The following is a 22,871-nucleotide window of genomic DNA, read 5'->3' as shown; positions in this document are numbered from 1 at the left end:
CAATGCAAACTTGCGCGCACAAAACACAAAATTACCTCCAGTTGATTGAGAAATGAGCATTGCTCATCAACTTTCCTATTCCAGACTTCCTCAGTTGTTCCAGGAACCAGAAACCTTACGGTAACAAGTTGGCCTTGTTACAATCTAACACTATCTCGGGGCCAAACAGAGGTAACCTCTAATATGTCAGTCAGTGACACTTTGCACTTTCATGTCTTTTGCAAGTAAACCTGATCATTATTAAGATCCACTGGAAGGTGGACTGTGCATAAATAATAGTTTATAACAACAGCAACAAACTGACACATGAAAAATAAATACAGCTACAATGAGAATGTTGAAAGTCAAAGCAGCTGTTTTTGATTAAGTGTCATTCTTTAGCTTCAGTCTTTCTTAAGAACTTAAAATATAATCTTTGATCAATCTTTGTTGTTAATCTGAGACTTTTAAGGTGCCATATTTACATTTTTCTGTTGCTACATAGCCTTTAGCCTTTAGTTAGCACGTTAACTTACCAGTCTAGATGAAACTTTCCAAGTTCAGCATCAAACTTCATTCCTTTACTGGCAAAGAGCTGTCTCTGGGAAAGCAACAGCAATGTTAACTCTTGTTTTGCTTCTGTTTCTATCACTTATTTTCTTCAACTGAAGTTAGCGTGCTAATAAGCTAGCCCCAGCTTGTACCACTTTGCAAAAGTGAGTCATTGTAGTGTCCAATCTGCCCTCAGTCCAACAACAGAGGATGAAGATGTAGAGCTACCCAGAGAGTATGTTCAAAACCTCTTGTCTTGTAAATGCAACAATGGCTGGAGCTCTTGTTAAGTAAACACTTGTTAATGCTAATGTTGGCTATGTAGCAATAGCAAAAACTTACATATTGCACCTTTAGAGCCACTATTTGTATAATTTTAACATTTCTAATTTTGGTGTCCCACAGTGGAAGTATATGACACAGCGGCAAACTTCAATGCAAGACCTTCCTGTCAGATGAATCTAATAAAATAATAACACAACTAATAATAAACTATTAGTCATAATAAACTGCATAATAAGCTCACGACACAATACACAATCAGTGTAGCTGGACATGTAAGTTGAAAGGAAATCGACTAGCTGGTGTAAACAGCAGCTGTATTGACTAAATCTGAAGAGAATCTTTTCCAGCAGACAGTGTACAGTTTTACATTTCAGACTGCAATTAGCTGTTCACAGCCTTTATCACAATGAAATGAGGACCTTTAATCTTCTATCACCTGAAAAGCCTTATTAGCTGGCTGCAGAGTTTAACAGTAGGCAAGCTGTGGCCACTTAACTGTCCTGCCTGAGATGCCCCCCAGCTAAAGGAGTGGTGGTGCTCCACATGGAGGCTGCGTTAAGGTTTTACTGGAGGCTTTTCAAGGCCAAGGGTTGAGCCAGTAAGCTAAACAGATGTTCTCATAAAGCAAATACAATAGTGAGATGTCCAGCCTCTGTGTCAGGGAGGAGGTGGAGATAGATTGATGGATTGTAGAGGGAAAGGAAAAGATCGGAGGGGGGGCGTTTGAAGAGTGCCAGAGAAGTGGATCGATGGACAGATAGATGATGGGAACGGGGGATTCTGAAAAAGCTCTGCAGATTATCACAGACGAGGACAACAGCAGGAGAAATGTCAGTCAAAGCAGAACCAGCAGATAACAGTCACCGCAGACATTGTCCAACACACCTACACTTTTCTTTTTTCTCTGCCTCCTTTTCTTGCTTTTTCTTTGGGATCTTTATTTCCCAGGGCTCTCTTCTCTTACCCACACACACATGCAATCACACACACTCTCAGAACTATAGGCCCTGTTGAACTTTCTCCCCCAGGTCAAGCGGTGAAAGGAGGACAAAGTGGTATCTATGCTCTGCAGTTCATATTTGTGTTGGAGGCGCCACGCGGCCTGAGCTCCATGTTAGCTCGAGGTAATTACACCTATACACTACCAATATCCCTCCCATTACTGCACGCTAATGGGCCTTACTGCTCACACACACACACACACACACACAGACGAATACAAATACAATCACAGTCACACACACCACTTTGTCCGGGCAGTAGAGGCCAGTGACAACATCAGTTAGCTTCGATCTGTCACGTCAGCGTTGCTCATGTTTTTCTTTGGTCAGGCTCAAATCCCCCCCCACCCCCACACCTAGATTTCTTCAAGTGTATGTGTCAGAGTTTGTGCGTGTGACGGGTAAATGAGGGAATTCTGCTTGTCAAGGTGTTCAGAGAAGTTAATTATTACTTTTTGACGTCTTTGTGAAATTATTTTACCTGGAAAGCTGCGGAGAGGAGGGAATGGACAAAGATCCCAGTAAACCCACTTCTAATATTTTCCTTTTAATTTACAGTTAAAGGGGCTATTTGTAAGTTTTCTCAGCTGCCATACGTAGTTTCTTGTTAGGAGCAGGTGGTGGTGATGGTCGGACTGACAAGAGCTTCTTTGCGTTACAAGATACAATAAAAGAACACTACTTCTTCAGAGCAGTCTGGGTGCGACAGTGATTCGCTATCGGACAGTGATGAGACATGCTTGTCAGGCTGGGGCTAAGTGGTTAGCATGCTAGCTTCAGTAGAAGAAAAGAAGTGGTAGAATTAGAAGCAAAACACTGGCATCGCTTTCCACTGCTGGATGCAGCTCTCCTCGAGTAAAGAAATCAAGTTTGACACTGAATTTGCAACATTCAAAAAAGAAAGGAAAATTAAAGTTAAAACGAACTTTGACTTCTCTTGATTTTTCATATGATGCAAAACATAATGCGATTGTAGTTATTGTTATTTTCAAAAGAGAATAAAACCATTTTTGGACATATTAGAAATACTGCCAAAGACTCTTTGTTGGCGTCACAGATGACTGATACTCGAGGATCCACTTTGTTAGGAGACATGCTGTCAACTACTGTGGTGCATGGAGCGTTCAGGCATTAATTCAAGATGGTGCCCCCAATGCTAGCCCTGTAGCCACATCAGATAAATGTAACTAAATGGATTCTATTAGTTTTAATATTGGATAGTAGCTGAGAATGCTTGTGGCATTCTTTTAACAGAATGAGACAGGTAATAAATCTTTAAATATTCATTTGTCATCTGGGGAACAGACTGGAACAAGCAGCGTCTCGCTCTTAGATTTCTCCAAAAATAAACCCATTTGATGACTTTATGAACTTCTTGGTCTGTGTTTTATGGCCAGGAAAGCTCTGATCAGGTAGTAAATAACTTGATGATTTATGAACTCGGATCCCATCACTGCACCTCTGTGTCTCCTCCGCAAGTGGGGATCAAAGCCAGGTATGTGCCGCGGTCAGCCGCCCTCCGTCCCCAAACACACACAAATACACATATTATAATATTTGTATGTTTCAGTCTCTAGGATCCAGCATGATTTGTCCTGGGTAAGCCATAGATCATAACTAGATGATACTCCCTCGGCAAATACTGTCTGTGCAAATGCTCTGATAATATTTGAGATTTTCAAAACACAGTTAAACTCAGTTCAGTATATCTGAGGAGCCAGGTTTTAACCCTTAATCAAGCTGAGATGTGGGCTTTGTCTGAAAAGATGCACGGCCTGGGTCGCCCTCTAACTTTCAAATACACACATCTTCAGTCTTTGTTTTGACTGAGAAGTCCCTCACGCTCACACACATACAGCATGAACACACACCTCTCTCACAAATGGAAATGGAGCTCTGAGGCTCTTAGATGTGAAAACAGGTTGGAGACAGTAGGGTCAGATTTTAAATGCTGTCTAATAGCAAATCCAGCTGACTGTGTAACTAATCCTCTGCTCATAAGCAGTAAAACACACACCACACACGCACAATATTACATGCCTGCTCACCACAGACTGTTGATATGTATGTACAGCTACTGCATATGACTAACATAAAGAAAAAGCTCTACAGATAAAATGCTGAGGGACATCAGAAGTTTTACGATTGATCATCTCCACCACAACTCTGCAGTGGAAAATGTATTAAAGCTTGGGCAGGTATTGACTTATGCTGCTGTAATGTGTGACTATACACACACACACAAATACATAAACAGGCATATGGTAGTGTCTGTAGCCAAGCGTTGGAGTGTACAAGTGACTGGCCTTCAGCCAGCCCTGCACACTAAATATAACAGAGGGGTGGTCCAGCACTGAAAGATCTGAGCCAGGACGTAACTTAGCGCCTCTTTGAGCGGGAGCGAGAAAAGGCTGACAAACACGGTCGGGTCCTTAATTGCCCTCTAATGTAAATAAATCAAACACATTAGCAACAAACTGCAGAGGTTTTCCCTCCCGTCTGTTTAGTTGTGCACCTCAGCTGTGAGCTCTGGTTAAAGTCAAGCAGGAGATGGCGAGCGGCATTCAGAAAGCAGTGATAATAATAATAAAGCGTGATCATGGAAACTGCATAACTATATACTGACTGTACTTAACACATGCACATGTAACACAAAAAGCACTGCAGTCGTTTTCAGAATTTTTTTGTTGTTAATGTGTTGCTTTCATAGCTATATAGCTATAGCAGTTTCTACAATAACCTGATTCTGAATACAAATGGCTTCATTTAAAAACCTTGAACAGATTACTAGTGGAGCCTCATGAAAAGCAGATGTCATATGTGTTTGTACACGTTTGTGTGTGTGTGTGTGTGGAGCAGCAGGAAGCATGGAGGCAGGTCTGTGGAGCAGGGTCTGGAGGTCAGGAGGTCTTTTAAGACATCTCCAGTCTTTGTTACTGTGAGCTGTATACAGTACATCTGCAGCTTGGTCTGCTGGAATTTACTGAATATTTATAACACACAAATTCTTAAATTAATTATTTCTGTTAACTGAATCTGTTAATTTAAGCCACGGGACAGCTGGGACAGTAAGTATTAGTGGTTTTGCTGTCGCTCCGAAGAAAGAAGGTCCTGGGTTCCAATCTACTGGCTTTTCTGTGCGGACTGTGAGATGTTGAGAACGAGTGTCGAACACTGCCAGCTGCTGGAACACAGGGCCGAGCCGGAGGTACTGCTGGGATAAGGTCACACCGCATCCAAAAATAATAATACTTAATAAGCTAAGACCTCAGTCAGACAATAAAACAGAGCAGTGCTTTCCTTTTCTTCTCCTCTCAGTTTGCTTCATATCCTCTATCAACTGTTCTCTCACTTCCTCCTTCTCTTATTGCATCCTTTCTGTCTTATTAATGCCTTCCTACAAGAGGTTTGGGAGAATACTCTCTTACAATTGCCTAAAGTACAACATTTCTTGATTTATTCTTTTAATGTCTCACTCTCAACTAAGGCAGCTAACGTTTCCAAGAGGAAGTTAATAAAGGGAATCCCATGAGGTGATGAAGTTCACTTAATTTTATTCATCTCAACTTCTCAAAAAATTTCAAAGCCTCCTGAATTCTTAAAGTGAAGACAAACCTTAAGTTTTGGTCCCATTTGTGCCTTGTGCAATATTCCTTAGCCAGACTGACGTAAATTCCAGAAATCAACATGAAAAAACTTTTCATTTTCTATTCTTAAAATAACAAGAAGAGGAATGTACAGTTCTCCCAGAACTTTCTGGTTTGTTTTGTATCCAGCTTAGGTAAAAAAAATTAAATAAAAAAAAGAAGCCTGTTGCTATTTGTGGAATTATTAGGAAATATCTCTTATGTCTTAAAAAAATAAATAAATACATTATGGCATTTTCTACAGTGACTCCAGCTTACGTCTGATTTATTATTTTAATCTTTCGTTCCAGTGACACAAGCAGTGGTTAATGTTTGATAGGGGGCTGATGGTGGTTTAGGTTTCAGGTGCAGGCTAATAAAGGGGACTACTGAACCGTTAGCTAAAAGCAATTTGTTTTCATTTTTGGCCCAATAACGATTTTTTTTCTGCTGTTTTTCATCCTAATACTGCACTACTTTACACACAGAAGAAGCTAGCTGCCAGTCTAGCAAACTAGCTTCCAACAAGCTTCCAGCCTTCCCTCTGCTTAGACTCAAACAACACAATTTAATTCATCAGTGTACTGTAATTAGCATTTGAGGCCACTGTTTCCACTACTAAGCAAAAGGTACATGGTGCTGCTTTAACTATAGATAAACACGTAAAAAATGTAAACACAAATGTAGGTACAACATTTTCCAGCAATGTGGACTTTTAGTTTTTTAAGTAATAAGAGAAAACAGAGGAAACAAAATAACTGTGGTGAAACCGCAAGTCAAATTATTTATGTTAAAGGGAAGAACATGGAAACTCATTGCGGTATATGCAAAAAACTGGATCAACATCTATTAACAGCAGAGATATCGCTGACATAAAAACTAATGTGACTACTGTCCTATTACAGGGTGAAGTAGGATGAAAGTTGAGTACAGAGTCACCAGGAATGGACCATTTTTAAATCTTTAATTCACATACTAATCAAGTTCCCCCAGGAATTTACCCTTTAACTTCTGCTGTATTTGTTATACCTGGGAAGTCACTACTAACTCTAAAATGTATTGAACCTCTTTGAATGATTCCTGTCCTTGTTTTTGTAGCCCTGGCCTCATTTTGCCTCATTATTTTCAATGGCAATAGTGTTCTGTTACAGCTGGTTCCTGCCAAGTGCTAGCAGTTAAAAATACTTTAATGCTTTACACACAAAAAAAGCACTTCAAGTAGGTTTTCAATAGTTGCTTGGCAACAGCAGCAGCAACGGGCACCGGCCAGCGCTTTAAACATGTTTCTTTAAAGCCAAAAGAAAGAAGTGGCCAGTGGAGACTGAGGCTAACACTTCCTGTCAGTAAAGGACGTTATATGAGGTGGAAATCCAGGTCTTGAGGGATTTGGGAAAGAAATAGAAGAGGAATGAGGGCACACACATTCACATCCATGTATGTCACAGCAGATGTGATATAGGAGTTTTGAATGAAAATCAAATTTCTTGTCCACTTCAGTGTTTATCACTGAAAAAAGAACATAGTGTTTGATTTCAGATTTTATTCAGTTTCCTTAACGCGTTAAAATCATGTGTCCCTCTAAACCCACGAGCAAAACAATACCTGTTAAGTGTAAAAACATGGTGTCCATGTGGACCGGTCACCTCGTCCGACCACCATCTCTCACTATAATCACAGCCTTCCTTCTCCTCTCATCCCTACAGCATGCTGGGAGTTGTGTTTCATGCCACTGGGGGCTGTTCTTCATTTTGTGGCAGACGTCAAGATTTCCCCTTAGATTTTTTTGTGCGATAACTGACTCACGAGGTGACTAAAGCGGGGGGATAAAGTGCGTATGTGTGCTTTATTCTAAGTATAAGTTTGTTCACTGGAGTGCACACGCACATATGGAACATAATCTGGCAGGATAACGCACTGTATTAAAGAGGATCCAGACAACCGACCACCCGCTGTGTAGTCAGAAACCTGAGCAGGTCATGTAAGATCTGCAGTGGAATCTACGTGTTTCCAGGGGCTGTGTTCACACTGCAGCTGAAAAACGTCTCAGGTCATATTTTCTTTATTCTGTTACACGTATTATTTAATTATTTTTTAATATCTCATAACTGAAGAACAGAAAAGAAACGGAAATCCTTTGACTGTATCAGTTTGTGTACAAAAGTGGATCCCTGACTTAGCAACCTGCTAGAAAGGGTACAAATATGGACATACAAAACAACAAGTAACAGTGCTTTAAAGCCACATTAATTGCTTTTTTGGACACTTATTAGCAACATGACAGCAAACACTTGTCTTTTTATTCATCTAGCAGACATGGATCAACATTAGCATCCATTTGATGCTGTATTTGTGTCCTGTTTAGCTGCTAAATGCTCCAGTATGTCCACCAGCTAGTCGCTAACATTGTCTCCTTGGTGGTTTGTTGTGGGGTTATCCAAGCTTTTTTTTCTGAAAATGGGAAGTGAAAGTGAGGATGAACCAAACAGTGAAGTTGCGGGATGTAAAACCAGAACAATAAAGAACAATAAAACTGTAAGATGTGCGCTGTAGATCTGAGGGGAGCTGCAGAGGTTGGTGATCATTCTCAGTGGGTTCACTAGTGTGATTGAACCCTTTCCCCCTTCACATAGTCATTTGACCCTTTGTTAGTATAAAAAATTGATTGGTGCAGCTTTAAGGCTTGAAACCACCCTGGCCTCTATAGATGATGATTGGGTAAAAAGAAGGCAAATGAACCTGGTTATTGCCTCCATGTCAACTCAAGTTCACTGTAAATATAAAGAGCTTTTATAGACTGATTTGTCACACATGGCCACACAAGCATGTGCACATATACACACAGAAGAAGTGCAGTAATGACTCAATCTCTCTCTGGCTGGTTGACGGAGTAGCCCTTTAAAACACAGACTCAAAAACCTCTCCAAAATTATAACCATATCATGTTCACTATCTGGCTCTGCTAGTAGAAGTTAATCTGTGTTGCTCTCTGAGTAAAAAGAAGATGTTTATTTTCATCTCAGACCTGGTGCAGGGGAAAGAGAAGTCAGTGCTGACAGGTTGTAAACACCCAGATTGGATGGTGGATCGAATGGTGTCACTGAAACTGGACCTCTGCGTAATGACAGGTAATCACTGAGTAACATGGTAGATTACATGATTCACAGACGCCAGTGGAAGATGGCGATGAAACCCAGAGCCGGGCGGACACGACACGCACACGCACACGCACACACCAAATATATACAAATGCATACAAGCCTAAATGCATGTGCAACCACCCCATACGTCCATCGTAATGGACGGAATAAATGCGTAGAGTTTGTTTGACCTTCAACCCATCCACTGATCCACCTCCATGCTTTCAGTAATGGGCCTCCTCTTCCAGTAAACTCTCTCCTTTTCCTTCCCGTAACGGCTACTTTGTGTATACATGGTCTTCAAACCACAGAACGGCACGTGACGGAAACTGATGAAAAAAAAAAAAAATTGAAGATGGAGTGACTAGTCATGTATTAGGTGGAAAAAAATTGACATGTGAAACATTTTGTCCAGGTCTTAAAATACAATGGTTAGACATGGTGAACATGCTGAATCGATTATCACCAACTGTAGCTCTGCCATAAAAGGAAACCATGCCATATTCCTGCCTTCACTTTGTATTTATACTGGGAAAGCTATTGAAGCTAGTCAGGATTTGTTTCACCGGCATACCTGAAAACTGACAAAAAAACAATCCAAAATCCCATCATTTTCCAATCTAGCGCTGTATAAATGCTCCTGATCAGGCTGTGGTGTGACCTCGGTGGCTAGGTCATTAGTAAACTGCGTGGCTATTGGCTGCCTGTCGCAGCCGCGGAGGTTTATGGCTCCTGCTAAATCTCCAGGGAGGGCTGTAACAGTGCAGAACAACAATAGGGCCGATGCTGTGTTTAGTCTGCGTCTGTGGGGGCTTACAGCAGATTCTGCACTTTGAAACAAGAGCCCGGCTTTCTACCAAAGACTTTAAGACTCTCTCGCAGCTAGCTTATTACATCTTAGTTGACTTTTCATCCGTTTCCAAGGCACACACAAACACAGACATCATCACACCCAGACTCAAACCAGAAGCATAAGCTGATATTCACTGCTTCTCAATCTGCCCTGACCATCTCTTGATGTTACTTCACTTTTCTTCTAAGGGACTGTGTGAAAATTATTGGGGTGGAGGTGGGGGATGAACAGTGTATTATCCTCTCTAGCATTTTAAATATTTTCTTTGTACCCTCCCCTTGACTTAAAAAAGAAAAAGAAAACAAACAAACAAGCAAAAATGCCATCACATACTGAAGGTCCCCCAAATATCTGGACAACAGAAATGGAATTAGCAATTGCCCAAAATGATGGTAAAACTGATGAAATGAAAAATTAAATATCATTTTTTTAAGTTCTGCTGTGTCAGTTTCAATCTTTTTTAATTTCTAAACTACTTATCTGATATTGTTATAGGAGAGGTTTGGTCACTAATAACTGAGATCCACATCCTTCCTCCCCAGCTCTGTTTTGAATTTGAGTGTCCTCCGGTCAGCCAAAAGAAAAAAACAATATATAACCTCCATAATTTTCATACTGTCCCTTAACTGCCTCAATAAGATGCTACGTGGCTTCGCAGGTATGTACGTTAGTTTAGAGCAACTAGGTTTTAATATTTGCCTGCCAGCCCAAACACACGTACACACACACTTAATACTTGTCTCTGTCAGACATCTTCTGGTTTCTGTGGCTTCTCGGCAGTCCTGAAGGAGCCTTGTCTAAATAAATGTCAACTTGCGACCAGGGTTTTAAAAAATCCAAACCAATATACTGAGGGAGAATCAGACTTGTCAATCACGTCACGCATCCGCCTGCCCCGGGGTTACGAGCGACAACTCCGGTGGGCCTCCTGCCCTCCCTCTCCGTCCTCCTGCCATAACAATGGGGAGGGATGTGGAAGTCCAAAACACACAAATGATCAGGTGCTGAACATTTACAGCGCTTGTGTCTTACAGCTCAGCCCCGGGGTCTCGCTGGGTAAAAGCCAAACCGCTCCTTCTTTCTATTTTTATTTTTCTAAGACAGTGTTCTGGCAGATTATTTGGGGGAGTTAAGGCTTCTGTCTGGCTTGTGGTGGAAAGCTATAATAAAGCCTGCCTTTACCCCACTGCTGAACCAGAGCAAGCAGGGATGGTGAATGATTTTTATTGCTGATATTAAGGTTTTATTAAATATGTAATAGTGGCCAGTCAGAGTCATCCATTGATTCAGTTTCACTGTGTGTTATTTGTTTTCGTTAATATACTTAATTTAATGATTATTATTTTTAAGAGCTTCAGCCATCTTTGTGTTTATGACACAAGAGTTTAAAATGAGAGCTTCATCCTCTCATGTTGGACTGAGGACAGACTGGACGCCACAGTGACTCATTATTGCAAAGTGGTATTACGGTAGGACAGGCTGGGGTTAGCTGGTTAGCATACTGACATCAGTAGAAGAAAAGAAGTGATAAAAATAGAAGTGAAACAAGAGTTAACATCGGTGTTGCTCTCCATCGCTTGAGACAGCTTTTGGTGAGTAAAGGAATGAAGTTCTGGTCTAATAAGTGAATAGCTGCTAATGGTAGTGATAGCAAAAACTTACACATGGCACCTTTAAAGTTTTAATATCATCCAGAGCAGTTTAAATATTAACTACTGGGGCTTATTTGAACTAAAAAGTAGAATATGGAAACAAAAATGTATTTGTTGTTATTCTCTGGAGTCACATTTGCCACCAATAAAACTCTATTCTCTGTCTGTAAGAATGTCACATGGACGTGGCTCGTAAAGCATATTTGGGGACCAAAGTTGGGTGGAAAACCTGACATAAAATCAAGGCAGTGAGCAAAGCTTTGATACATTCATAACTGTTAACGTGAGCATGGCAACGTTTTCCATTAAAAACAATTGCCTTCCTCCATCTGGTGCTCTCAGTATCCAATCAAAATATGTTTTTAGCTGTGTTTTAGTGCTGTTTTAGTGTCCTGTGGTGACCTGAATGTCCACTACATACTTCATGAACATGCCAGGTCAAAATGTCAGCTATCTGCAGCTTCAACACTGAAAAAAGCCCATATCGGTCAAACACACACACACACAAAGTACATTACAATAGCTACACACACACACATGCATGAAGACATCACAGTGAGAAATTACTACCAGACGCACAAACATTGTGTGTTACACAACACCAGTCACTTTGGAAGGAAACCAGTCGTCATTGGAGGTATTTTATTCTAAATATCTACTTGGCTGATAAAAGAGTGACAGTGGCACCAGCCGTGTTGGCCGAGGGACAAAAGAGTTGGTTTCCTTGTTGAACAAACACACTGACACACACCACATTCACATACCATATAATGCATACTCTGAAGAGGGCCGTGTCCAACTTTAGCTGAACCCTGATTAACGGTGTCACTCTAAATCACAGGGTTGATTTCAGCACTAAACCAGACCTGAGGCTGATTGGGGGGGGGGCATGAGGAAAATTACTAAAAGAGGGGGAGAAAAGAGGGAGGACATGGACAAGAGGAATGAGGGAAGTGGAAGAAGCACAGATGAACAGATTAGGAGAGAAGAAGTAAAAGATGTTGATAGGAAAGGCAAGAATCAATGAGAGATCTGCTGTATAGAAAAAAAGGAAGACAGAAATGTTAAGGTAGTAAAACCACACAGACATTTCCTTCAACACGTCATTTTGTTGTGAGTGAAAACCAGTTAAACCAAAACACATTTCTCTGTGATATTTCGAAAGCGTCGAAAGCATTTACTACGGAGTAAACCTTTTTGACAATAATCAAACCTGACATTTTGAATTTAATTAGATGGTGTGAGCGTGTAGTAACAGTAGCGGGGAGCGTGGGGAGTGTTTGTCTGTACACATGTTCCTACTTTATTGTGAACTCTGCTGACCGCACTTTAAAAAATGCACAGCAGTTGGGCCAAAAACAGGACGCCAATAAAAGTGGTCCAGGTAGAGAGAGGAAAGGAGAGACTGGCACCGACAGAAAGAGAGGCAGGCAGAAGTGTGTAGGTAGATTAGCAAGGCTGTTCATATAGGTCACATGTTTAATTCTTACAACACCCAGCTCAAGAATACAATCAGTGGACTCATCGTTTGATGCTAAGTGCTAATTGCTTTGGCGTTTCTGGACTTCATTTCCCAGCAGCCAAAAAGTGGATTGTGTGTTTGTGTGTGTGAGTGGGGTGGGTTTTGCTCTGCTGTTGTTGCATAACTTCCAAACAGTCTAGTCACTTCCTCTGTTTATTTCAAACTGAAAGATGCATTTCTTCTTTTATGAGATAAGGATGTTTTATCACATGAATCATCAATATTTTAATTAGTTTTAACCACAAATGTAAAAGTGTTGCTGAACATTTTGAGAATTACTTGCCTTCTTTCAGAGGGTGAGACATGACGATATGACGATTGATACCACTCACATCCCTTTATCTCTATGGATCTGAGAGCATCAGAAACAGCAAGCCTTGCTGTTTCCAAAGTAAAAAAAGACACAGTGTGCTGAGCAGCACTGTTATTAGGTGACATGTTGTAGCTCGTTCATCCACTCAGTACTTTGTTCCTGGGTTGTCAGATACTGTCAGTGACTGTCCTAAAAGCGTATTACCCAAAATGTTCAACGATATAAGAACATATAAACACATTTGCCAAAACAAAATTCAGGGGATTGTTATCTAGATTTTAAACCCCCCCAAAAGTACTGAAATGTTGTGTTATACTATATCATGTGAATTTACTGATATCCAAAAGCTGTTAGACGAGTCACACATATTAGTTAGATTAACTTCAGCAATGTAAAAAAGTTGAATTTGAAATTTGAATCACCTTCACGGTGCCTGCTTAAGTGTTAGCATGGAGCACTACAGCAAAATGTGGAGATCACATTGTGTAAGTATTTCTGAGAATTAATATCCAAAGAAAGAGGGAAAGAATTAAAAAAAGAGAGTGAAAGAGAAAGTGTTAGAGAGGGGTGGGGGAAAGACCAGCAACAACCAGGAAACCTCCGGTAAATGTCAGAGGAGCAAACGTGTGACGTCAGTCTGCAAGGTGACACCTCTGGACCAATGAAAGTTTCCACTACACAGACACACACACGTATACACACACACAAGTGTTTGGGTTGCTATGTGTTTGTTGGGCAGGTTGAGAGGTGTGTGTGTGTGTGACAGGAGGGGCAGACTTCCAGAAAAGACACGGTGACTATGTTTGTGGCATTGGGTGGGTATATAGGTGGTGGCATGGGTGTGTATGGGGTGGAGTGAGGGTGTGTGTGAGGGTGTGGTACGTCAAAGTGTGTGTTTATGTCCTGGTGGCACGCAGCAGCCGTCTGCACATAAATAGGAGCACGTCGATGGTAGGTAAAGTGACGGTGATGTCATGGCTATTTTTCCAATGTGTGTGTTAAGTGTTTGTCTGTGTGGGTATTTGTGTGTGTGTGTGTGTGCCCGATGTGGATTTGCAGTGTCACTTTAACACTCTTGTTTTCCACTGTTTGTGTATGAGCCATAACCCTGTATAAACCCAACCTCATCCTTTTCTGCTTGTCTTATAAAGTGTTGATAGGGAAGGTTTTATCTGAGCATCCACTGGACACACTGGTCCTACTGTAAATATAGAAGACGCAACATAGACTTGAAAATCTGCTGTGTGTACTGTTCCAGGAAGAAATTGTGTTTGGATATTAATGCACAGTAGCTGAGAGAGCCATCATGGCTGCCACTGTGGGTGCAGGCCTCCCTTGTTGTGCTGGCATGGCACCTCCAATCAGCTGCCTGTAAAGCTGTCAGTAGGGACCGCAGACCCTGGAGGTACACAGTACTGAGCCCCGTTAAAAAAAGCCACAGATCACCCTGCTGGTTTTGTTCCTGAAAAACACGGTGCCTACATGTTTTAGGGCATGTGGTCAGGGTAAAAGAAGGAGAGGAATTAAGGGAGAGGGTGAGGGAGGAGGAATTAAGAGAAAGATATGTTGCATGTAATGCTGTTAATCCCCCTTTTCAAAGCCACAGATCACAGCTTGTTTTGCTTCCCAAGACAAAAAAAGGATCCTGTTAGTTGTTTACCGCAGAGTGCTTAAGAGAAATTCCACAATATGAGGTCATTACCTTTGGTTTCAATCATGCACTCTGGCAGGTCATATTTCTCTCAGCGTATAATTGTGTCTGCCTGCAGCTAATTATTTGTGTAAACCTGAGCAGGCTACTGCTGCTGGGTTTTATAGGATATATTAGTTATTTTAAATGACGTTGAGCACAGCGGGAAAACAGTAACAGGCAGTTAAAACAGGACTGACACTTGTGTACGTGTGCGTGTGTGTATGTTTGTGATGGTTTGGGGTACAGGTTTGAGAGCAATGCCACACAAGTATTGGAACTCACAAAGGTAAACTAAAAAATATTGGATGAGGCAAACATGCTTATATGGCTAATAACTGTAATTATAAAGAGAAGCTTCTTTACCTGGGGGCTGACATGTTAAGAGGGGTCTTGGGAAGATTGTGACACAAGTTGCAGGCAATGCAGTTATTTGTTTAAACTGAATAATTGTTCCTTAATTACTAGTTATTAGTTCATAGTTCATACATTTTTGAAATAAGTATGTGGGCCGCCATGGTAAAAGCAGTAGAAATGAGTGAAAACTTTCACAGGTCAAGTTTCTTGCTGTTTTCAGACCTTGTCAGTTTTTAAGAAAGATGGCTGATACCTGGATGACAGGCTTCAGCAATATTTGTTTTTTCAAACAGTTTTAGGCAAAAAAAAAAAAAGGTGTCTTTTTTTTCAGAAGGAGGCCAATTTTTAAACTGTGAATAAAGGCATCAACTGAACATGGACTGGAATGTTCATTTAGGACTTCCACTTCAACCTACACTTACATTTATCACCTACACATTTCAGTTCCCTCCAGTTTGTGAGCTTCAAATGAATCCTCAGCTTCTTTTAGCACTTACTTCTACTACACTCAGCACTTACACTCAAACTAAAACTTAAACTCTTTTCATCACTGTCCTTCAGCTTCTTTTAGTATTTGTAATTTTACTGCAACCTCAACAAAACTTCAGGTATTTTAATATTTCAAACATTTCAAAGCACACATGCATTTTCTAAAGAAAATGAAGCGCCTTGTAGTTTTTGTATTTGTACCTAATTTGATCATGGTGGGGAAAAAATGATCAAATCATTATGTACATCATTCAATATGTCCTAAATATAGAGGTTCCACTCTGTAAAATGTCATGATTGTGCCCAGTAAGAACTTGTGGTACAGCTTTGTATCTCTTCCAAAGAAGATAATTTATTATATTTTTATACCATCAATCATTTTGTCGGAGTTCCCCTTTCCTTATGGTAAATATCTCATTTTGGATCAGGCCTTTTGTATATACTGAAAATATAAAAGCATGTACACATGTAAAATCACATTAGAGGAAGCCTGAGAGAAGCAGGAGAGCTGTTGATTTTCACATTGTGGTTTGGTACAGAACAGAGGTGAAGTCAGATAGACAGTCTGCAGACCTGTGCAGAGCACCACCACAGAGTAGTGTTGCTCTGCCAGCCAGACTCGGCCTGCGGCTCAGTCCTGGCATCAGCCTCCAGCAGGACTGTAGAAAGACCCTGAGCAGTCGCCTTTCATGTTGCTTTCACAAGCTTAGCTCCTACTTGTCAGAAAGACATTAGCGGTCATTACCACTGCACCAGGTCCTGTTATGAAGTGATGGCTCTGCATGAGTGTGTTTTTGCATTTTATGATCAGGTATCTCTCCTCCTTTTACTTTAACCAGTGTCACTCCACATGCAGCTAAAAGGTTTGTCACATGGTGAGATTTCCATTATGTGCAAGTTCTTTGCCAAGTCAAATGCGCCAGGCTTTCACACACTGTAAACACACACATGCACAAGAAACAGGCAGGCACGAATGTTACTGAAGTCCACCCAACGTGAGAAATTGAAGGTCAGCACCGATATGAGTCCTTCTGCTAATATTCTAAGGTGTTTACATAATCAGGCAAGCTTGGGGATGCTGTACGTCAAAGGTTCTCCAATTTTTATTTTTTTTGTCTGACATACAAATTTGTACCACTACTTGGACCGTGAGTCAGCTGGACATTTAAACTAATGCTTTCAGCTAACTATTGAATGTTTTACCTGTTCATTTAGTTTTCCTTTTCAACCATTTATCTGTCAGTTTCAGCTATTCCAAATGTTTATCCATTACTTTTAGCTAACTACTGTATTTCAATATTTTACTAGCTAATTGTTTAGACTTTCTGCTCACTTGCTAATTTTTAAGCTCTCTCAGTTGTAACACTTATATATGACTGCAGAAGTACCCTGATTGATATACGTGGTCTTAGTTACTGGGAGTTATCACACTGCAGTAGTTTTCCAATTAAAACAGGCTCAAATTGCCTGAGATGACGGATAAAACCTTGGCTTGGCTTTGTGTTTCCTGCAGCCTGAAGTCTTCTGGACAAAGAAATGATGGCTTTTTTTAATCATTTCTGAGAGCTGATGCTTTGCTCTGAGGATAGGAGTGTTCACTGTAGTTTCAATGTTATCTTAAGACTGGCATAAACACAGTTTTCAAAGCTGCCAGGTCGACAGAGATAAGGAAAGGTGCTGCACATAGATTAGTGTACTGATTGGTAACCTACCAACATCTAGTGAAGCAGATTCATGTTTTTGTGTAATTACGTGAAGTGTGTGTTTGAATGCAAATGTAAGCCCAGAATGATTAGACGTCAATCCTAGTATGTGATCGTGTTATACTAGTTGATTTCTAGTGGTTGTTCAGGTGTTGCTAGGCTGTTGATTGGTGTGTGCAGTGTCCATTCAGGCGAATGTGAACTTGCAGACAGAACTGAACAGCTTGCATCCATTTTACTGCTATCCTGTACATGAAGCAAGTCGTTCCTGGGCAACAAGCCATACCGGTTGAAAATACAGAGGGATAGAAGTGAAGATGGATGGAGAGAAGGTTGCGGCCAAGCCTGTACCGCCTGCAGGAGAGATAATCTGAGCTCCTGCTCCCCAGTTACCAAAGCACTTTCTGTTTTTACTGTGAGGGGGCAGAGCTCGGTAGAGCTGGACGGTAACAGCCTCACACACACACACACACACACATCAGAGGGGGTGGAGCGAGCACTTCTGTAAGTAAGAGTCAGATAAGGCAACAGAGACCAGAACAATGTGTATGTGAGTAAATGTAGGTTCTTAAAAGGAGAAGTCAAGACTACATACTGTGTAAAGAGCAAGGCAAAGAGACAGAAAGGAAGATAGAAAAATGAAATTAAGTTTGAACCGAAAACAAGTACATACCAGTCATGAGTGTTTTTCTGTTAATCTACTTTGATTTGCTTGAATGTGGATAAGCTTAGTGCACGCACACACACACACACACACACAGACAAGCAGAGCCAGAGCAATAACACTGTCAACATCAGCAGTGAGACGGGTAGGATCGCAGCCCTGCCACTGTCTGTCTGCCACCTTGTCATATAAATCTTTACAACACAGTTCCCTGGCACACGCTGGAGTGTGGATGGATGTTCCTTCTCTGTGTGCACAGATGTTGTGTGTGTGTAACTATGTGTGTGTATATGCAAAAAAATTGGTTCTTAATCGAGACCATATAAACCTGTGTCTGTCAAGAACATGTAATTGGTTACGTGTGCATGTGTGTGTGTGTGTGTGTGTGTGTGTGTGTGTGGACACTGACAGTATTATTGGGCTGTTCAGGACAGCTGGGGATGCTGAGTGATGTACAGGCTGGAGGTGCTGAAGGGTGGGGGGTATGGCAAAGGTCTGAGCTGCCCTCATGTAGCAGCATGAGTATGAACATGCTCCAGTCAATACCAGAGTGCCACTAGCATGTATGAAAGATGTAATGAACATCCCTTTTAATGGTGTCTCAGTAAACAGGGATGAGACACTTTAAAGATGTCCTGTCATGATCATTGCTGTAGCTGTGTTTCAAATGCAGGAACTTTCCCCAGGAACTAGGAACCTTTGGAGGAACTCTATGCGAGGTAGGACTTTTTAAAAGTGCAGGAACCTTTAGAGTGAGGCTTGCAGTGCTGAACATTTCTGATTCGTCAAGTACTTCCTTTCCATCACCACACAAAAATCTGTAGCTGCATGTACAACTACTGCTCATCTCTTTTCCACTGTTAACTACTGTTGTTGCAGTTATGCTTGTGCTTTGCTTTATATGGCATCATTATTGTGCATAGTTCTTACAGCCGCCTGCTGGTTGTAGCCATTTTTATCCACCAACAGGAAAACTTGCCAAATTTTCCCCTGGTGTTTAAACGCAGATTAAAAATTCCAGGTACTAATAGTTTATGTAGCAATGCTTTGGTGAACAGGCCCTGTTTTGTGTATATTTCACAATATAGAGGAACATTTGGTAGCAATAACAATAGCAGGGAAGACTCAAGATATTTAAGCAAAGTACATGCACACACCGTTCAAGTGAAAAACACAAAATTTAAAAAATAAACTTTCTTTACAAAGAAAATCCACAGGGTACTTTCAGCTCCTAAATTAGGCTGATAAAATAGATGCAGTTACATAAAACCCTAACTCATGCAGCTTTAAAGTTTGACTGTAAAGCCATTATTCATTAAAAAACTGATTAAAGCTAAACCAAAGCATCTAACATTGAAATCAATCTTGTGTTTAAAAGGACAGAAAAGCAATAAATGATGTCACTTTCGATTAAAGTAATGACAATCAGAATTTACATTTAAGTAGAGTAAAATGAAATGAAAACGATTGTTTCGGGGGTGATTAATTACAGTGACCTTGATGTTAAAAGTAGTAAAATATCTGTGTGTGTGTGTGTGCGCGTGTGCAATTCCTTGGCGAGCTGCGGCAGTGTTTGTGTCCTGGGGAGGTGGAGCTGCTGCCGGGCACCTTGTCTGAATCATATTCATTATCCCTGCTACTGGAGCTCTAATAGTGGCTTTATGGGGAGCGTGTGGCGTCCCACAGGACAAATTAGGCCGCAGATCGCTACATTTGAGGAATAAAAGTGGCCATTCAAAAAGCAGATTGTTCCAGTTTTGTCATTAGTTTTACTGCTGGGCAAAGAGAGGACGGCTGAGTTGGCTTGTCAGAGATATTAGTTTGAAAGGTTCTACTCCCTAAAAGCTAAAGACTATTTTATATAATATTGAGAGAAAAATATATTCAAAAAATTACCACACCTCTGGATAATGGATATTTTATTTTGATTAAGCAAAATGTTAACTGTGTTTTCCTTTAATATTTGCTCTGAGGTCCTATTAAATTTAAAAACACAATCGACACATTAAAAAAACATTATGAAACCATCACACACAGTCTCTTTAAAAGATACACACTATCTCAGGATTACATTCAACTCTTAAAAAACACACGTAACACGTAAAAATACACAGGAAAAAGTGGCGGCAGGCTGCCACCAATGAACACTAATTGTGTGTGTCGTTCCTCTTATAAAGAGGCAGTTCACCAATTCATGTGGAGCTGTTATTGCGCGGCTCGCGACCCTTGTGAAAATGTTATGGTAGCGAGGCTCTGGATTAGGTGTCGGCATGGGGGTCTACAGCTACTGAATGGTGGGGGGTGGAAAGAGGCGGGGGGAGGTAGCTGATGAGTGTGTTTGACTGAGTGTGTTGGATATGATGTCCTGTGTCATCATACACCCTGCATCATCTCTCTGCGTTAAATTTGATATGTTTTTGTGCATACAGAAAGTACTGTATCTGTATCAGTTTCCAACTCAGCGACATCTTTATCACTGAGTGAAACGAGAAAACATCAACCACCACAGCTGAGTGTGATTAAACATGTAGCTCTTTGAGCCTTCACAGTCGTCATGGACGGCAGCTTGCTGCTAAAGTCAATTTTTTCATGTTTATTCAGTTGTATTTTGATTGTTGTCAGGCTCCACAGACACTAAAATATTTAATTTATAACTTTAATAACACTTCTCTATTGGCTTCATCACTCAGCGGTGGTTGTTGGTGGTGGCTTGTAGCACTGCTACTCTTAAATCAAACCTTTACTAATAGAAGCACTGCTTGTTTGGTTGCAGCCAGGAACACTGAGTTTCTCCTGGGATTGTAGATTAGATGTAAACTCGGGGGGTTTGGGAATATGGGAAAAAAATAATTTCATTCACATTCTAAAAATACCAGTACAAGACAGTACATTTTCTTGACATTCAGCTGCCATTTATACACAAATATCTGAGGCAGAATCTCATGGTAAATATTGTAAGTTATAGTAACATCATCCAACCTCATCTGACATTCCCAGTATAAGAACTGTTGTTACTGAAGACCTGTTGCTCATTTGAATTAATGAACTCCTTCGTCTCAACCATACACTATCTGCAGTGATTCTCTGACCAGTTTCAGTGGTGGCCCTGTCAGCAGTCCACATGGTGGAGATGTGCCGTCAGAAATCTCCTCTCTCCCTCCTCGCCTCTCTGACTGCTTAAAACCCTGGAGGAAAAGCTTGTACGAACCAGCCAGACTATCAGACTCCAAGAGCACCGGGACCCCCCCCCACCCCACCCCAAACCCTCATCATTTCCCCCCTCCACATGAGTCAAAGAGCCCTTCTTCTCCATGCCAGCTGACTGCAGGAGCAAAGAGAGGAGAGTGGCCTGGGGAGTGCAGGGGGGCAGGGCAGTTTCGGGGGTGTGTTGGGGGTGGATCATAGAGGGGGACGTGATAGAGGAGAGAGATGATTATAAACTGATCTCTGTTGTGCTGTACACTCGCTGACTAATCACCTGCACTGAACAGCGACTGTCCAATCACAGCTTAGCAACCGTAACTAGGCACGGCAGGCCTGTCAAACTTCGGACTTCTCTGCATGCTGCTGAAACAGTGTGCATGGGGCTTTAATAAGAGCGATACTCGGCATTCAAAGAGTTTGGATAATGGTGTCTTTTTACAAAACCAAAGCACAAAAGGAAGAGTGAAATCCTGTAACGGGATTAAACTGTGTTTATCTGCTAAGCTGTAAATGTAAGCAGATCTGCATTACGAGCTTACCACCCACAACAGTAGTAACCTAACCCTCATTCCAATAGATGACTACATTTGGTGAGGTTACAGTTTGTATTAAAAAGAAAGCCTCGTTCATGATGTTAGGAAGCTCCCTCATTAACTCTTATGTGGTGTATGTTGTAAGTTGCAGGGTTCTCGCATTTAACTGGGTGGTGTTGTAATGTACAGTATCTGTGCTTAAATGTTGAACTATGAGAGAGAAAAGAGTCGAACTAGCACTGTACTGGGTTGCTTGAAAAACAAAAATGTTCCCTCCCTTTGGATCTGTTATAAAAATGGCTAACCAAACTAATATTAACTGAGTTAGCTGGTTAGCCACAGCTAATAAAATCATTTCAGCTGGCAAACTTGACAGTCGCTGAGCTAAAAATAAGAAGCTGCTTTTGTCTACCTCTGTGAAATCAAGGACACACACTTTAAATACAAGGAATTTCAAAGGTAAATCTGCCACCATTAATGCTATAAACTATGGCATTAAAGTTTGACAGGCACAGCAACAGGAAGTGAAGGACCTGATTAGGATTTTTTCCTACAAAAATGTGAAAAAAATGTATTTATTCTCTCAATTATTGCACAATATTTGGTCTACTGCGATTCATTGAGTAACAGCACAACAAGAAGCTGCAATAAAATACTTCTGTGACCAACGTCAGCCTCAAACTTCAGTACTGCACACACACACACTCTCTCTCACACACACATGCACACTGTACCAAGCCTCCATTTCCCCGTCTCACATCACATAACACCTGAACCTCATACACACAAACAAACACACCCGTCCAGAGTGTTAAAGACGAGACCCACCTGCTTAATGAACTTGCATATTAACAGTGCACGCACACACACACACACACACACACACACACACACAGTTACCGCGAGTACCTTCCACACACAAAGTGAGACAAGGTTTCCTCCACGTTTCCTCCCCCATGGGCTGGAACATGTTCCTGACTGCACAGTGCACCCTCACAGTCCTTTGCTGAACAAGCAGCACTATTTCTAATAAGGCAGAAAAATAAATATGGAAAGTCAAATTATACTCTGAGTCATATTGCATCGCGTGTTAAATTGACACACAATAACAAGTCAATCACGTGTGCTACCAAGGGTTGTGATTAATGAAAATACTCATTCAATTTAGGCTTTTGGATCAACTTTCAAACAGCAAACTATTTAAAAAAAACGAAATAAGATGAGAGAGGCAAAATATATATATATATATATTTTTGACCAGAAGGTATGTGGTAAGTGTTTGGAGGAAGGGGATGTTGGAAGTTTGATGAG

At 41.0% G+C, this 22,871-nt stretch overlaps 2 long non-coding RNA genes across 3 annotated transcripts in view; one reads left to right on the top strand and one right to left on the bottom strand.

Annotated features, from left to right (window-relative positions):
* The window catches only part of LOC127139214 (uncharacterized), a 114,952-nt gene that overhangs the window by 14,093 nt on the left and 77,988 nt on the right, over positions 1 to 22,871 (bottom strand). The gene's annotated exons all lie outside the window — the stretch shown is intronic.
* On the top strand, positions 13,759 to 22,215 carry LOC127139215 (uncharacterized). Its single transcript, XR_007809238.1, has 3 exons — positions 13,759 to 13,871; positions 18,497 to 18,542; positions 20,901 to 22,215. It is a non-coding gene; the product is annotated as an uncharacterized LOC127139215 (long non-coding RNA).

This window comes from Lates calcarifer, linkage group LG23 (genome assembly GCF_001640805.2).
Source record: "Lates calcarifer isolate ASB-BC8 linkage group LG23, TLL_Latcal_v3, whole genome shotgun sequence".
NCBI lineage: Eukaryota > Metazoa > Chordata > Actinopteri > Centropomidae > Lates > Lates calcarifer.
Note: the sequence above shows the minus strand (reverse complement) of the source record. Positions and strands in the feature narration are given on the sequence as shown.